We start from the raw sequence: 19,595 nt of genomic DNA on the forward strand, positions 1-19,595 counted from the left end.
AAGGTTTCCTGATCATATTAAGCGAAGCTCTCCCATTGCTACCAATCAGCCAGGGGCGTTAGCTAAAAAAGGGTATCCACTGATAAATACAGAATATGAGAACAGCAAGGAGGAAGCTATACAGGTCATCTTGTTTCTTCAAATGTCAGAAGTGTCCACGTCACAGCAGTTGGTGGACACCACCTCCCGCAGGCATAGTCCAAAAACTTCCTGTTGGCGTTTGCACCAAACAAGGCTCCCTGTGCTTCTGGCATCATCTACTGGGCTATGAGGCCCAGCCAGCTTTTGAGAGTATTGGAAACCTTGATTTTGCGATCCCCATTATAGATCTCAACCTCACCAGCTACTTCCTCAGGCAGGTAGGCCTCCTGATCAATCTGGACATCAACATCTCTTTCCGTGGCGATTTTGTACATAGGGATTTGCACTGCAGGCTTCACCAGAGGGAAATCTTATTTCCTGCAACGAACAATCATTCTGGGCTCCAATAACTGGTACAAACCCTGGAGGACCATTCCATCCAGCAGTACTTGGTACCTGGTTGTATCTTTTACCCTTTGGCTGAGTCTATGTTTTGCTTCATTTAGTAGGTCTGTGATAAGATCATCCATTTCTCGCTCTGAGGACTTCGAGCCTCACTTGATTTATCAAATTGGACACCTGAATTTTCTTCTGTTGCTCAATATGCTTTTCTTTCTTCTCATAGTATTCCATAGTCTTCAGTCTTTGGGTTTGCACAAGACAACCCTTCTCAATGTTGAACTCTTCCTCTGCCTTCACGTCTATTTCTTCTGCTTCCTCATTGGCTTCTTTTTCAATAAAAGCCATTGTGTGCTTAATCTGCTTCTGCACATCAGCATTGCTGAGAGCCATGGCGCTAATGACGCAAAGAGGCGGGCCACTGGCTGGAGCTCAGGTCTGATACGGGCAGCTGGCAACCGGGAGAGGAAAGCTGGCGTGGCTTCAGGCCTCCTCTGTTTTGTTGTTCTACGTACTTAACATGTGCTATCATGTGTAAAGCCTGTGGAAATCACAATCCAACCAGTTATCCCCATTTTATAAATGAGGAAACTGAGGCTCCAAGAGAGGAAAAGACTTCCCTAGGTAATGCAGCTGGAAGATGGTGGACCCATTTTAAGAATTTAGGTGTGTCATCAATGCTTATCTGCCTTCCACAAGAATATAATTCCTCCCTGCTGTTAGTCCTGGTTCTGCTACTCACTAGATTTTCTTGGACACCTCACTTACCTGAACTGGAATTCAACTTCCTAATCAATAAACTAAGAAGTGTCTTCATCCACTGTTTTCATAATTTCTTATTATATTGTAAAGTATTATAACCCATTATATGCACTTTGGAAATTAGGAAAAAAATGGAAAAAACTAAATGCAATATGCCACTCTAATAAAACCACCATAAATCTTTTGGTAAGATTCCCTTCTGGTCCCATCCTCCTAAACATAGGTAGGTAGAGTTTCCTTCTTGCATCACTTCATTTCTGAAGAAAAGCAAGTGGTCATCTCATTATGAGACTCAGATCAGATTAGCAAAATAGAAGAACAAGAGAGACAAAAAGAACAATGACATTCTACGAGCCCCTTCCTCTTAGTTATTTAGAAGGTTTCTTTGTCTGTGGATGCCTATCCATGAGGCAGGACTGACCTGTGTCACTTACACACAAACACACACATACACACACATCAGCTTTATGAAAAAACAAACTGAATGGATTCTAAGGGCCAAGAGGAAAGAGCCTAGCCATGAGGGAATAGCCAAAGGGTAAAGACAAAGGGACATTAAGGGAGGGGGAGAAGAGAGCAGCGGGGACAGAATAGACTCCTTGATCTCCATCCAAATGAACTCATAATGAACCTAAAAATGACTTGAGGCAAAAAGCAAAGAACTGTATTGCACCATTCTCTGGCCAATGTGTGTGCATTTGATCATTCAAGACTTTCCAGCAATGGACTGTATACCCTTCCAAAAATTAAGGGCATGACAGAGTGGTTATATAATATATCTTAGAGACTAGGAATAGATATATACATATATAGCAAACATACAAGTATATATACAAGTTTATGACTTGCCTCTGCTTTTGTCATTTAACAACTCATAGGCATATTTAATATAATTATATAGTCTTCATAACCTTGATTTTAATGCCTGCATAATGTCCATTTGAATAAGTATACCAACCAGTTTACTTAGTCATTATTCTATTTTTAAACCTTTGAATATTTCCACCTTGTAGCTGTGTACTCAGTGAGGCAGTCTATAATTTTTAAGAGAGAAAAATATCCTATAAAAGTTGTTAGGACTTCCTTGGTGAACATATCAGTTATCTTAGAGAGAACCTCGGTTTGGGGAGGGTAAAATGAGTGACACTTCAGTTTACAACATAAAGCAGCAAGCAACCGACCCAAGAATATTGCAGATTTTTAAAAATGTATGAGTTTCTAGGATTTAAAATACAAGTAATTGCTGGAATTAGGCAGCACTTCTCTCCCACAAAGCTCTAAAACTTTATGTAGGAGCAACAAGCCTTTTAAAAGAAGAATCTCACTTTGTCCCAGCTTATACTTCCCCCTCCCCGTGTCCTCAAGTCCATTCTCTAATAGATCTGCGTCTTTATTCCCATCCTGCCTCTAGGTTTTTCATGACCTTTTTTTTTTTTTAGATTCCATATATATGTGTTAGCATACAGTATTTGTTTTTCTCTTTCTGACTTACTTCACTCTGTATGACAGACTCTAGGTCCATCCACCTCACTACAAATAACTCAATTTCGTTTCTTTTTATGGCAAAGAGAGAGAGTGGCATATACATATATACACTACCAAATCTAAAACCGATAGCTAGTAGGAAGCAGCCGCATAGCACAGGGATATCAGCTCAGTGCTTTGCAACCACCTAGAGGGGTGGGATAGGAAGGGTGGGAAGGAGATGCAAGAGGGAGGAGATATGGGGATATATGTATACATATAGCTGATTCACCTTGTTATAAAGCAGAAACTAACACACCATTGTAAAGCAATTATACTCCAATAAAGATGTTAAAATAAAACAAGAATCTATTCCCTAGGAAGTTTAATGTTAATGGAATCTGCCTTCACAGGAAAGTATAGATGTCCCAAGAGAAAATCTCCTAGAAAAAAAATGTGATACTCTGTACTAGCGAACGAGGCCAACCTCAGGCTCTAAAATGTTGTAGGGAAGGGCTGGTTCTGCAGTGTTTGGCTGATACTGGCACAGCAACTATAATGTGCCTTGAGAATAACAGCTGGGTATATGCACTGAATGAGCCGGTCACTAAGAATTGTAACGTCTGGGAACCAATATCTACTTTGATGTGAAGCAAACACATTATAGGAAGAAGTGTCTTCTCTCCCTGCACACGAAGAAACAATTGCCAAATCGGCAACAGCTGGGTTCCTTGTTTGTCATGATGATTCCAGCAGTGTTCAATGTCGTGATTTTGCACTTCGTATTTTCAGAAGTAACTCCATGTCACAGTGACAGCAGTATCAGCCACAGAGAACAGGTCCTTTGATGAGGTAAACAGATTTTTTTACAGGTCTTTTTCAGTGAAGTTATAATAACAAATATTTTGGACTAAATAAATATTCCTGGAGACCTTGAACTTAACTTGAGAGAGGAAGTCTGGGAAGAGAGGGCAGCACAGCAGCTAAGGTTCATTGGATGTGAATGTTTACAGGAAATTTGACCTTATTTTGTACTCTTAAACAGGTAAAGCAGGACGCAGCAGCTTCACTCTTAAAAATGGCAATGCAACGAGCATCTTCCAAAACAGTCTGCCTAATGTTTTTTAATTTGCCTTCATGATAAATTCCCAGAAGCTGACGAAACTAAATTACTATCATTTCTAGGTGTATAAAAAAAACGTAAAGCCAACTAAGTTGTAAAGCTGGTACATGCCAAGATTCAAAGAAAGAGAACCACTGAGTTATAGAATAAGAAGAAACATGCCTTCATAGAAAATGGGAAACCTGAATATAGATAATAATGGAAGATTTAGAGTACAGTGAATGGAAATGGTGAAAATGTCACATCTCACTAGAACATTCATTCATTCATACAAGTAATTAGCACTATTACATGCCAGCAATTGTTCGAGGTACTGGGGGGACAACGAATCATGCTGATTTCAATTAATTAAAAAGTTGGCAAACAAAGAGAACTTCAATTAGTGTGTTCATTGGTCTTTCCTCTTGCAGGAAAATATATATACATATATATTTTATATATACAAAATCTTATTTAGAGAAGCAAGAAGAACTACAGTCGTGCAGCCTGTGGAACAAAAACCACATTGACAGAAAGATAGACAAGATGAAAAGCCAGAGGCTATGTACCAGATGAAGGAACAAGACAAAACCACAGAAAAACAACTAAATGAAGTGGAGATAGGCAACATTCCAGAAAAAGAATTCAGAATAATGATAGTGAAGAAGATCCAGGACCTCAGTAAAAGAATGGAGGCAAAGATCAAGAAGATACAAGAAATGTTTAACAAACACCTAGAATAATTAAAGAACAAACAGAGAAGAACAATACAGTAACTGAAATGAAAACTACACTAGAAGGAATCAATAGCAGAATAACTGAGGCAGAAGAATGGATAAGTGACCTTGAAGACAAAATGGTGGAATTCACTGCTGCAGAACAGAATAAAGAAAAAAGAATGAAGAGAAATGAAGACAGCCTAAGAGACCTCTGGGACAACATTAAACACAACAACAATCGTATTATAGGGATACCAGAAGGAGAAGAAAGAGAGAAAGGACCAGAGAAAATATATGAAGAGATTATAGTCGAAAACTTCCCCAACATGGGAACGGAAATAGCCACCCAAGTCCAGGAAATGCAGAGAGTCCCATACAGGATAAACCCAAGGAGAAACACACCGAGACACACAGTAATCAAATTGGCAAAAATTAAAGACAAAGAAAAATTATTGAAAGCAGCAAGGGAAAAATGACAACATACAAGGGAACTCCCATAAGGTTAACAGGTGATTTCTCAGCAGAAACTCTATAAGCCAGAAGGGACTGGAATTATATACTTAAAGTGATGAAAGGGAAGAACCTACAACCAAGATTACTCTATCCAGCAAAGATCTTATTCACATTCAATGGAGAAATCAAAAGCTTTACAGACAAGCAAAAGCTAAGAGAATTCAGCACCACCAAACCAGCTCTACAATAAATGCTAAAGGAACTTAAGTGGCAAACACAAGAGAAGAAAAGGACCTACAAAAACAAACCCAAAACAATTAAGAAAATGGTCATAGGAACACACATATCAATAATTACCTTAAACGTGAATGGATTAAATGCTTCAACTAAAAGACACAGGCTCGCTGAATGGATAAGAAAACAAGACCCATATGTACGCTGGCTACAAGAGACCAACTTCAGACCTAGGGACACATACAGACTGAAAGTGAAGGGATGGAAAAAGATATTTCACGCAAATGGAAACCAAAAGAAAGCTGGAGTAGCAATTCTCATATCAGACAAAATAGACTTTAAAATAAAGACTATTAGAAGAGACAAAGAAGGACACTACATAATGATCAATCCAAGAAGAAGATATAACAATTATAAATATATATGCACCCAACACAGGAGCACCTCAACACATAAGGCAACTGCTAACAGCTATAAAAGAGGAAATCAACAGTAACACAGTAATAGTGGGGGACTTTAACACCTCACTTACACCAATGGAGAGATCATCCAGATAGAAAATTAATAAGGAAACAACAGCTTTAAATGACACAATAGACCAGATAGATTTAATTGATATTTATAGGACATTCCATCCAAAAACAGCAGATTACACTTTCTTCTCAAGTGCGCACAGAACATTCTCCAGGATAGACCACATCTTGGGTCACAAATCAAGCCTCAGTAAATTTAAGAAAAGTGAAATCATATCAAGCATCTTTTTTGAGCACAACACTATGAGATTAGAAATGAATTACAGGGAAAAAAACATAAAAAACACAAACACATGGAGGCTAAACAATACGTTACTAAATAACCAAGAGATCACTAAAGACATCAAAGAGGAAATTAAAAAATAACTAGAGACAAATGACAATGAAAACACTACAATCCAAAACCTATGGGATGCAGCAAAAGCAGTTCTAAGTGGGGAGTTTACAGGTATACAAGCATACCTCAAGAAACAAGAAAAATCTCAAATAAACAATCTAACATTACACCTAAAGGAACTAGAGAAAGAAGAACAAGCAAAACCCAAAGTTAGCAGAAGGAAAGAAATCATAAAGATCAGAGCAGAAATAAATGAAATAGAAACAAAGAAAACAATAGCAAAGATCAATAAAAGTAAAAGCTGGTTCTCTGAGATGATAAACAAAATTCATAAACCATTAGCCGGACTCATCAAGAAAATGAGGGAGAGGACTCAAATCAATAAAATTAGAAATGAAAAAGGAGATGTTACAACAGACACTGCAGAAATACAAAGCATCCTAAGAGACAACTACAAGCAACTCTATGCCAATAAAATGGACAACCTGGAAGAAATGGACAAATTCTTAGAAAGGTATAACCTTCCAAGACTGAACCAGGAAGAAATAGAAAATATGAACAGACCAATCACAAGTAATGAAATTGAAACTGTGATTAAAAATCTTCCAACAGGGCTTCCCTGGTGGCGCAGTGGTTGAGAGTCCGCCTGCCGATGCAGGGGACACAGGTTCGTGCCCCGGTCCAGGAAGATCCCACATGCTGCGGAGTGGCTGGGCCCGTGAGCCATGGCCGCTGAGCCTGCACGTCCGGAGCCTGTGCTCCGCAACGGGAGAGGCCACAGCAGTGAGAGGCCCGCCTACCGAAAAAAAGAAAAAAAAAAAATCTTCCAACAAACAAAAGTCCAGGACCAGATGGTTTCACAGGTGAATTCTATCAAACATTTAGAGAACAGGTAACACCGATCCTTCTCAAACTCTTCCAAAAATTGCAGAGGAAGGAACACTCCCAAACTCATTCTATTAGGCCACCATCACCCTGATACCAAAATCAGACAAAGATACTACAAAAAAAGAAAATTACAGACCAATATCACTGATTAATATAGATGCAAAAATCCTCAACAAAATACTAGCAAACAGTATCCAACAACACATTAAAAGGATCATACACCATGATCAAGTGGGATTTATCCCAGGGATGCAAGGATTAGCCAATATATGCAAATCAATCAATGTGATACACCATATTAACACATAATGAAGAATAAAAACCATATGATCATCTCAATAGATGCAGAAAAAGCTTTTGACAAAATTCAACACCCATTTATGATAAAAACTCTCCAGAAAGTGGGCACAGAGGGAACCTGCCTCAACATAATAAAGGCCATATATGAGAAACCCACAGCAAACATCATTCTCAATGCTGAAAAACTGAAAGCATTTCCTCTAAGATCAGGAACAAGACAAGGATGTCCATTCTCACCACTATTTTTCAACATAGTTTGGGAAGTCCTAGCCGTGGCAATCAGAGAAGAAAAAGAAATAAAAGGAATACAAATTGGAAAAGAGGAAGTAAAACTGTCACTGTTTACAGATGACATGATACTATACATAAAGAATCCTAAAGATGCCACCAGAAAACTACTAGAGCTAATCAATGAATTTGGTAAAGCTGTAGGATACAAAATTAATGCACAGAAATCTCTTGCATTCTTATACACTAATGATGAAAAATCCGCAAGAGAAATTAAGGAAACACTCCCATTCACCATTGCAACATACCTAGGAATAAATCTACCTAGGGAGACCAAAGGTAGGTTTGCAGAAAACTATAAGACACTGATGAAAGAAATTAAAGATTATACCAACAGATGGAGAGATATACCATGTTCTTGGATTGGAAGAATCAATATTGTGAAAATGACTATACTACCCAAAGCAATCTACAGACTCAGTGCAACCCCTATCAAATTACCAATGGCATTTCTTACAGAACTAGAAGAAAAAATATTAAAATTTGTATGGAGACACAAAAGACCCCGAACAACCAAAGCAGTCTTGAGGGAAAAAAAACGGAGCAGGAGGAATCAGGCTCCCTGACTTCAGACTATACTACAAAGCTACAGTAATCAAGACAATATGGTACTGGCGCGAAAACAGAAACATAGATCAATGGAACAAGATAGAAAGCCCAGAGATATACCCACTCACCTATGGTCAACTAATCTATGACAAAGGAGGCAAGGATATACAGTGGAGGAAAGACAGTCTCTTCAATAAGTGGTGCTGGGAAAACTGGACAGCTACATGTAAAAGAATGAAATTAGAACATTCCCTAACACCATACACAAAAATAAACTCAAAATGGATTCGAGACCTAAATGTAAGACTGGACACTATAAAACTCTTAGAAGAAAACATAGGAAGAACACTCTTTGACATAAATCACAGCAAGATCTTTTTTGATCCACCTCCTAGAGTAATGGAAATAAAAACAAAAATAAACAAATGGGACCTAATGAAACTAAAAAGCTTTTGCACAGCAAAGGAAACCATAAACAAGACAAAAAGACAACTCTCAGAATGGGAGAAGATATTTGCAAAGGAATCAACGGACAAAGGATTAATCTCCAAAGTATATAAACAGCTCATGCAGCTCAATGTTAAAGAAACAAACAACCCAATCCAAAAATGGGCAGAAGACCTAAATAGATATTTCTCCAAAGAAGACATACAGATGGCAAGAAGCACATGAAAAGCTCCTCAACATCACTAATTATTAGAGAAATGCAAATCAAAACTACTATGAGGTATCAACTCACACCAGTTAGAATGGGCATCATCAGAAAATCTACAAACAACAAATGCTGGAGAGGGTGTGGAGAAAAGGGAACCCTCTTGCAATGCTGGTGGGAATGTAATTTGATACAGCCACTATGGGGAACAGCATGGAGGGTCCTTAAATAACTAAAAATAGAATTACCCACTACTGGGCATATACCCAGAGAAAACCATAATTCGAAAAGACACATCCACCCCAATGTTCATTGCAGCACTATTTACAATAGCCAGGTCGTGGAAGCATCCTAAATGCCCATCGACAGACGAATGGATAAAGAAGATGTGGTACATATATACAATGGAATATTACTCAGCCATAAAAAGGAACGAAATTGGGTCATTTGTTGAGACGTGGATGGATCTAGAGACTGTCATACAGAGTGAAGTAAGTCAGAAAGAGCAAAACAAATATCATATATTAACGCATGTATGTGGAACCTAGAAAATGGTACAGATGAACCGGTTTGCAGGGCAGAAGTTGAGACACAGATGTAGAGAACAAACATATGGACACCAAGGGGGGAAAGCTGCAGGGGGTGGGGATGGTGGTGTGCTGAATTGGGTGATTGGGATTGACATGTATACACTGATGTGTATAAAATTGATGACTAATAAGAACCTGGTGTATAAAAAATAAAATAAAATTCAAAAACAAATCTTGTTTATATATGGAATTTAGAGGGGCTTAAATCAAATCAGACTTCATTCATTTGTTCATCTAATCATTCAACATTTACTCTGGACCCTCATGGGCCAGGCACTCTGCCCAGTGCTGGAGACCAAGAGAGAAATGACAAAGTTCCTCTCTGCACCATCTAGAGAAACATATATTATTTGTGTAAATGTATAAACAAATATTTAGTTGATATATTTCATAGTGGGCTCATAAACTCACAAATTTCTACAGACTGTGACACTTTAAAATTTCTCTTTTTATCCAAAATATTAATAGTTCTTTTATAGTTTAAACTTCTACATAAAAGTTGTTGGATTAACATTTTTTTCCCTTGGGATCCAGCCTTCTAGGATTATCATTTGAATACACTGTTACCCAAAAAATTGATCAATATGAACAAACTGCCTGAAGGCAGCTTTGAGACGCACTTGTTATCAACCTATATTAGTTGACCCTGAAAGGTAAGACCAACATCCTGACCTTTCTCATTTTAGTATCCAGATGATTAAATATGTTTTGTATTATTTAATGTGGTTATCTAAAGCATTAAGAAAACCCCAAGTCAAAAGAATAGCTAAACAGATTAGGTAGCTTCAAATTATCAGTTGACTTCTTCCTCCAGAAATTACAAAAGCAAACACCTTTCCATCTGCATTTTGAAAAAAAGCATTTCTTTACCTGCACATTTAGGCACAAAATCCTAGACAGGATTTAGTATGCTGTACCCTGTCACTGCCAGGCTATGTTGGCCCAAAGGAAAAGATGACAGTGGTTCAGAGAAGATGAAACCATCACATCAAGCCAAAGGACTGCTTTATAACACTACTGCTCATTAAGTTGATCAGAATGTACCACCCAGTATTTCTCAGGCAGCCTAACTTATTCAAACCCAACTCATCTATCACAGGAAAACAGGGCAAAATCTCCACTTAATTTTCTCCTTTCCGACAGCCATAAAGCCAATAATAGTCTCTTTATAAACTTTATTTTGTCTCTGAATTTCCTATTTTAAAAAACCAAAGGGCTTACCTAGAATTTTCTCCAGCTTGTGTATTTTAATAAATGCCTAAGGTCAAGCACCAAGTTTTCTTTATTTCAATTACCCTCAATGTGCCTGGCGCACAGCAGGTGCTCAATGACTGTTTAATTGATTTATATAGCTTAAAAATATCTGTATTGGTGATTGAATTTGCCTGTTATATGCAGATTTTTATCACATCTAGGAAGATACCTGACCTAAAGTAATTGATTCCTGAAGGTCACCTGAACTGATTCACATCTTAATACAAATTGTTTCATGTTTAAGGTATGTTTTTTGAGCACCTTTTAAGTAATCTATGAGTCTCAGCAATGAAAACATTCTAGAATTGTTTGTGACATATCATTTTCGGTAAGCGGGCCTCTCACTGTCGTGCCTCTCCCATTGCGGAGCACAGGCTCCAGACGCGCAGGCTCACCGGCCATGGCTCACGGGCCCAGCCGCTCCGCGGCATGTGGGATCTTCCCGGACCAGGGCACGAACTCGTGTCCCCTGCATCAGCAGGCAGACTCTCAACCACTGCGCACCAGGGAAGCCCTGTGACATATCTTTTACTCTAAATTAATGAACCACCCATCTAAGACAATGCATCTATCCATTTCATTTACCTCCCTTCTGAAAGAGTTGATCAATGCTATAATCCTTACTATTCATGTCAGTCGAGGAACAAAAGGTCATTTACCCAAAAATTTGCTGAGATTAAAAATAACTTAGGTACAAGATCAAAACAATAGCAGACCCCTGATGCGCAAGTTATTACTTTTCAATAATAAGCCCAAATCCTCCCCCACATCACTCTCAGGGAGTACTATAAATATTAGGGATTCATCACAAGCATAATGTTTAGGGGATTGCCACCAGGTTCTAGAGAATGGTACATTCATTATCCTCTAAAAATATTTTCACTGCTATGATCAGAATGAATTAAGAAGTCAACCCACCGGAAGAATTACAATTATTCACTTCTTCTGTACCAGTATTGGGAATGAATCTCACTTTTCCTGGAAATTTTACTACATGTTAATTTACCTGTGTTGCATTAAGTGACAAGCATTCTGGAAGGCCAGCAGAAAAGCAGAATGGCCTGGCCTATCTCTTGGAGGCTCCTATCACTCTGCTTGGAAAAATTACTAATTCAGTGCTTCAAATATATTATTTAGCATAAAAGTAGAGCAATAAGTAGTAGTGAAAAACACTTGTTTATAAGCATATTATAGGTAGTTCCATGACCTGCACTTTATTTTATAATAAAATCTTTGATTCTAAAGTAGTGATGTTCTCAAAGCTACAACTAGAAGAAAGTGACTTATTAACATGATTTTAGATACTGAAGGAGAAAGAACAACATATAGTTGTAACAGGAAAGACATTCTGCTGTCTAGTCATCTTACATCTTACACATTGTTTTCATAGATTTCAAAAAGTTTCCCGTATTTTAAGAGTGAATAATTTCAACTTTGACACGGAGTGTGATTAATACTTTGTCGCCACTAGAATTTATTTTAGGGTATCTTCCTATCTTTCCCACCCCAGTACACACAGATGTGCAAAAAATATATTTACCTACGCTTCTACTTCTTTAGAATATTAGCTCAGGAAGTCACATCCCCAAATTGGTAAAGCCCAGGTGACTGTCTCCTTTTAGAATGCATCTAATTTCAATGTAAGTATAAATTAATTATCTTCCTCCTCCAATTGACACAGGCCAATTTGTACTGAGAGGTAAGGGTGCAAGGCAGAAAGTGTGATCAATAGCCTGTTATACAGGGCCACAGGAAATCTGATCCCCAGAGGGCTCAGAAAGCCAAAGAGGGCAAGAAGTTAATGGGGGCAAGATAGCAAATCTACACTATAATTTAATTTGCAAGCTGAAAAACTGTGACTATTTTGCCAAGAAGCCTTTTATCCCACTTTCTCCAATAGCAGAAATCTGTGATTACCAGTCTTTCATCCAATATGAATTGGGCACACATATAGAACAGAGAAATAAAACCTAAGGGAGATTTTATTTTAATTTGACAAAATTTTTTTAATTTAATAAAATAACTTATTGTTCCAGAAATGTACTGGTTGCATAAGAATCAAAGTATAATTTTATTCAAAAATGATCATATCAGAGCCATATCTAGTAATTAGATCAACCTAGACTCAACCAAGATTCATTCAAATATTTAGCACATGGCCATATTTACTGGTCACTATTCTTACTGCCAGGGATGCAGAGATTTAAGATAAAAGAGATTGTCTAAGCTCTCAGTAAACATACAGTTTAGAGAGAAAAACAAGTCAAAAAGATTATAAATAATATACTATGTGCCTCTCTAAATTTGTAATACTTATAATTGTATCACCTATTTCATCATAAAAATTACATGAGCTAATCCATAGAAATTATTTAGCAAAACTTCTGGCACATAGTAATTTAAATAAATATTAGCATCAGATGATGATGTAAACTATGGTGATGATGATGCTAATGATACGGTGATGCCACCATCCCAAGAATATATGGGAACAATGAGGACACAGAATGGAGATTAGGAAAGGATTTTTGAAAGAAAAGCTTTCCTGGGCTTCCGGGAAGATGGCGGAAGAATAAGACGCAGAGATCACCTTCCTCCCCACAGATACACCAGAAATACATCTACACGTGGAACAACTCCTACAGAACACCTACTGAACGCTGGCAAAAGACCACAGACCTCCCAAAAGGCAAGAAACCCTACACGTACCTGGGTAGGGCAAAAGAAAAAGAATAAACAGAGACAAAAGAATAGGGATGATACCTGCACCACTGGGAGGGAGCTGTGAAGGAGGAAAGGATTCCACACACTAGGAAGCCCCTTCGCGGGCGGAGACTGCGGGTGGCGGAGGGAGAAAGCTTCAAAGCCGCGGAGGAGAGTGCAGCCACAGGGGTGCGGAGGGCAAAGCGGTGAGATTCCCTCACAGAGGGTCAGTGTTGACCAGCACTCACCAGCCTGAGAGGCTTGTCTGCTCACCCGCCGGGGCGGGCGGGGCTGGGAGCTGAGGCGGTCGCAGCGCAGGGAGAGGGCTGGGGTTGGCGGCGTGGACACAGCCTGCAGGGGGTTAGTGCGCCACGGCTAGCCGGGAGGGAGTCCGGGGGAAAGTCTGGACCTGCCGAAGAGGCAAGAGACTTTTTCTTCCCTCTTTGTTTCCTGGTGCGCGAGGAGAGGGGATTAAGAGCGCTGCTTAAAGGAGCTCCAGAGAAGGGCGCGAGCCGCGGCTAAAAGCGCGGACCCCAGAGACGGGCATGAGACGCTAAGGCTGCTGCTGCCGCCACCAAGAAGCCTGTGTGCGAGCACTGCTCACTCTCCACACCCCGCTTCCTGAGAGCCTGTGCACCCCGCCACTGGCAGGGTCCCGGGATCCAGGGACAACTTCCCGGGGAGAACGCACGGCGCGCCTCAGGCTGGTGCAACGTCACACCGGCCTCTGCCGCCACAGGCCCGCCCCTCACTCCGAGCGGCTCTCTCCCCCCGGCCTGAGTGAGCCAGAGCCCCCGAATCAGTGGCTCCTTTAACCCCGTCCTGTCTGAGCGAAGAACAGACTCCCTCCGACGACCTACACGCAGAGGCGGGGCCAAACCCAAAGCTGAACCCCGGGAGCTGTGCGAACAAAGAAGAGAAAGGGAAATCTCTCCCAGCAGCCTCAGGAGCAGGGGATTAAAATTCCACAATCAACCTGATGTACCCTGCATCTGTGGAATACCTGAATAGACAACAAATCATCCCAAATTAAGGAGGTGGACTTTGAGAGCAAGATTTATGATTTTTTCCGCTTTTCCTCTTTTTGTGAGTGTGTATGTGTATGCTTCTGTGTGAGTTTTTGTCTGTATAGCTTTGCTTCCACCATTTGTCCTAGGGCTCTATCCGTCCGTTTTTGTTTTTTTTTTTTAATTTTTTTCCTTAATAATTATTTTTTTATTTTAATAACTTTATTATATTTTCTTATTTTATTTTACTTTATCTTCTTTCTTTTATTCCTTCCTTCCCTCCTTCCTTCCTTCCTCCCTCCCTCCTTTCTTTCTTTCTTTCTTCTTCTACTAATTCTTTCTTTCTACTTTTTCTCCCTTTTATTCTGAGCCATGTGGAGGAAAGGCTCTTGGTGCTGCAGCCAGGAGTCAGTGCTGTGCCTCTGACGTGGGAGAGCCAACTTCAGGACACTGGTCCACAAGAGACCTCCCAGCTCCACATAATATCAAACAGCGAAAATCTCCCAGAGATCTCCATCTCAACACCAGCACCCAGCTTCACTCAACGACCAGCAAGATACAGTGCTGGACATCCTATGCCAAACAACTAGCAAGACAGGAACACAACCCCACCCATTAGCAGAGAGGCTGCCTAAAATCATAGTAAGTCCACAGACACCCCAAAACACACCACCAGACATGGACCTGCCCACCAGAAAGGCAAGATCCAGCCTCATCCACCAGAACACAGGCACTAGTCCCCTCCACCAGGAAGCCTACACAACCCACTGAACAAAACTTAGCCACTGGGGACAGACACCAAAAACAACGGGAACTACAAACCTGCAGCCTGCAAAAAGGAGACCCCAAACAAAGCAAGATAAGCAAAATGAGAAGACAGAAAAAGCACACAGCAGATGAAGGAGCAAGATAAAAACCCACCAGACCTAACAAATGAAGAGATAATAGGCAGTCTACCTGAAAAAGAATTCAGAATAATGATAGTAAAGATGATCCAAAATCTTGGAAATAGAATAGAGAAAATGCAAGAATCATTTAACAAGGACCTAGAAGAACTAAAGATGAAACAAACAACGATGAACAACACAATAAATGAAATTAAAAATACTCTAGGGCTTCCCTGGTGGCACAGTGGTTAAGAATCCACCTGCCAATGCAGGGGACACGGGTTCGAGCCCTGGTTCAGGAGGATCCCACATGCCGCGAAGCAACTAAGCCCGTGTGCCACAGCTACTGAGCCTGCGCTCTAGAGCCCGCGAGCCACAACTACTGAAGCCCGTGTGCCACAACTATGGAAGCCCGCGCACCTAGAGCCTGTGCTCCGCAACAAGAGAAGCCACCACAATGAGGAGCCCGCGCCCCGCAACGAAGAGTAGCCCCTGCTCACTGCAACTAGAGAAAGCCCATGTGCAACAACAAAGATCCAAAGCAGCCAAAAATTAAATAAATTTATAAAATAAAAATAAAAATACTCTAGATGGGATCAATAGCAGAATAACTGAGGCAGAAGAACAGATAAGTGACCTGGAAGATAATATAGTGGAAATTACTGCAGAGCGGAATAAAAAAAAAAGAATGAAAAGAACTGAGGACAGTCTCAGAGACCTCTGGGACAACATTAAACGCACCAACATTCGAATTATAGGGGTTCCAGAAGAAGAAGAGAAAAAGAAAGGGACTGAGAAAATATTTGAAGAGATTATAGTTGAAAACTTCCCTAATATGGGAAAGGAAATAGTTAATCAAGTCCAGGAAGCACAGAGAGTCCCATACAGGATAAATCCAAGGAGAAACACGCCAACACACATATTAATCAAACTGTCAAAAATTAAATACAAAGAAAACATATTAAAAGCAGCAAGGGAAAAACAACAAATAACACACAAGGGAATCCCCATAAGGTTAACAGCTGATCTTTCAGCAGAAACTCTGCAAGCCAGAAGGGACTGGCAGGACATATTTAAAGTGATGAAGGAGAAAAACCTGCAACCAAGATTACTCTACCCAGCAAGGATCTCATTCAGATTTGATGAAGAAATTAAAACCTTTACAGACAAGCAAAAGTTGAGAGGGTTCAGCACCACCAAACCAGCTTTACAACAACTGCTAAAGGAACTTCTCTAGGCAAGAAACACAAGAGAAGGAAAAGACCTACAATAACAAACCCAAAACAATTAAGAAAATGGGAATAGGAACATACATACCGATAATTACCTTAACTATAAATGGACTAAATGCTCCCACCAAAAGACAGAGATTGGCTGAATGGATACAAAAACAAGACCCATATATTTGCTGTCTACAAGAGACCCACCTCAGACCTAGAGACACATACAGACAGAAAGTAAGGGGATGGAAAAAGATATTTCACGCAAATGGAAACCAAAAGAAAGCTGGAGTAGCAATTCTCATATCAGACAAAATAGACTTTAAAATAAAGACTATTAGAAGAGACAAAGAAGGACACTACATAATGATCAAGGGATGGATCCAAGAAGAAGGTATAACAATTGTAAATATTTATGCACCCAACATAGGAGCACCTCAATACATAAGGCAAATACTAACAGCCATAAAAGGGGAAATCGACAGTAACACATTCATAGTAGGGGACTTTAACACCCCACTTTCACCAATGGACAGATCATCCAAAATGAACATAAATAAGGAAACACAAGCTTTAAATGATACATTAAACAAGATGGACTTAATTGATATTTATAGGACATTCCATCCAAAAACAACATAATACACATTTTTCTCTAGTGCTCATGGAACATTCTCCAGGATAGATCATATCTTGGGTCACAAATCAAGCCTTGGTAAATTTAGGAAAATTGAAATTGTATCAGGTATCTTTTCCAACCACAACGCTATGAGGCTAGATATCAATTACAGGAAAAGATCTGTAAAAAATACAAACACATGGAGGCTAAACAATACACTACTTAATAACGAAGTGATCACTGAAGAAATCAAAGAGGAAATCAAAAAATACCTAGAAACAAATGACAATGGAGACACGACGACCGAAAATCTATGGGATGCAACAAAAGCAGTTCTAAGAGGGAAGTTTATAGCAATACAATCCCACCTTAAGAAACAGGAAACATCTCGAATAAACAACCTAACCTAGCACCTAAAGCAATTAGAGAAAGAAGAAAAAAAAACCCAAAGTTAGAAGAAGGAAAGAAATCATAAAAACCAGATCAGAAATAAATGAAAAAGAAATGAAGGAAACGATAGCAAAGATAAATAAAACTAAAAGCTGGTTCTTTGAGAAGATAAACAAAATTGATAAACCATTAGCCAGACTCATCAAGAAAAAAAGGGAGAAGACTCAAATCAATAGAATTAGAAATGAAAAAGGAGAAGTGACAACTGACACTGCAGAAATACAAAAGATCATGAGAGATTACTACAAGCAACTCTATGCCAATAAAATGGACAACCTGGAAGAAATGGACAAATTCTTAGAAATACACAACCTGCCAAGACTGAATCAGGAAGAAATAGAAAATATGAACAGACCAATCACAAACACTGAAATTGAAACTGTGATTAAAAATCTTCCAACAAACAAAAGCCCAGGACCAGATGGGTTCACAGGCGAATTCTATCAAACATTTAGAGAAGAGCTAACACCTATCCTTCTCAAACTCTTCCAAAATATAGCAGAGGGAGGAACACTCTCAAACTCATTCTATGAGGCCACCATCACCCTGATACCAAAACCAGACAAGGATGTCACAAAGAAAGAAAACTACATACAGGCCAATATCACTGATGAACATAGATGCAAAAATCCTCAACAAAATACTAGCAAACAGAATCCAACAGCACATAAAATGGATCATACGCCATGATCAAGTGGGGTTTATTCCAGGAATGCAAGGATTCTTCAACATACGCAAATCAATCAACGTGATACAGCATATTAACAAATTAAAGGAGAAAAACCATATGATCATCTCAATAGATGCAGAGAAAGCTTTCGACAAAATTCAACACCCATTTATGATAAAAACCCTCCAGAAAGTAGGCATAGAGGGAACTTTCCTCAACATAATAAAGGCCATATATGACAAACCCACAGCCAACATTGTCCTCAATGGTGAAAAACTGAAACCATTTCCACTAAGATCAGGAACAAGACAAGGTTGCCCACTCTCACCACTCTTATTCAACATAGTTTTGGAACTTTTAGCCACAGCAATCAGAGAAGAAAAGGAAATAAAAGGAATCCAAATAGGAAAAGAAGAAGTAAAGCTGTCACTATTTGCAGATGACATGATACTATACATAGAGAATCCTAAAGATGCTACCAGAAAACTACTAGAGCTAATCAATGCATTTGGTAAAGTAGCAGGATACAAAATTAATGCACAGAAATCTCTGGCATTCCTATACACTAATGATGAAAAATCTGAAAGTGAAATCAAGAAAACACTCCCATTTACCATTGCAACAAAAAGAATAAAATATCTAGGAATAAACCTACCTAAAGAGACAATGACCTGTATGCAAAAATTATAAGAGACTGATGAAAGAAATTAGAGATGATACAAATAGATGGAGAGATATACCATGTTCTTGGACTGGAAGGATCAATATTGTGAAAATGACTCTACTACCCAAAGCAATCTACAGATTCAATGCAATCCCTATCAAACTACCACTGGCATTTTTCACAGAACTAGAACAAAAAATTTTACAATTTGTATGAAAACACAAAAGACCCCGTGTAGCCAAAGCAACCTTGAGAACGAAAAATGGAGCTGGAGGAATCAGGCTGCCTGACTTCAGACTATACTACAAAGCTACAGTAATCAAGACAGGATGGTACTGGCACAAAAACAGAAAGATAGATCAATGGAACAGGATAGAAAGCCCAGAGATAAACCCACGCACATATGGTCACCTTACCTTTGATAAAGGAGGCAGGAATGTACAGTGGAGAAAGGACAGCCTCTTCAATAAGTGGTGCTGGGAATACTGGACAGGTACATGTCAAAGTATGAGATTAGATCACTCACTAACACCATACACAAAAATAAGCTCAAAATGGATTAAAGACCTAAATGTAAGGCCAGAAACTATCAAACTCTTAGAGGAAAACATAAGCAGAGCACTCTATGACATAAATCACAGCAAGATCCTTTTTGATCCACCTCCTAGAGAAATAGAAATAAAAACAAAAATAAACAAATGGGACCTAATGAAACTTCAAAGCTTTTGCACAGCAAAGGAGACCATAAACAAGACCAAAAGACAACTCTC

The 19,595-nt window shown here is 39.2% G+C and overlaps 1 pseudogene; it reads right to left on the minus strand.

The window, feature by feature from the left end:
- Nucleotides 1-265: 265 nt before the first annotated feature.
- LOC114884666 lies at nt 266-873 on the minus strand (annotated as a pseudogene).
- Nucleotides 874-19,595: the final 18,722 nt, after the last annotated feature.

The sequence above is a fragment of the Monodon monoceros genome, unplaced genomic scaffold, assembly GCF_005190385.1.
Source record: "Monodon monoceros isolate NGI ecotype Baffin Bay Population unplaced genomic scaffold, NGI_Narwhal_1 Super_Scaffold_5, whole genome shotgun sequence".
NCBI classification, from domain to species: domain Eukaryota; kingdom Metazoa; phylum Chordata; class Mammalia; order Artiodactyla; family Monodontidae; genus Monodon; species Monodon monoceros.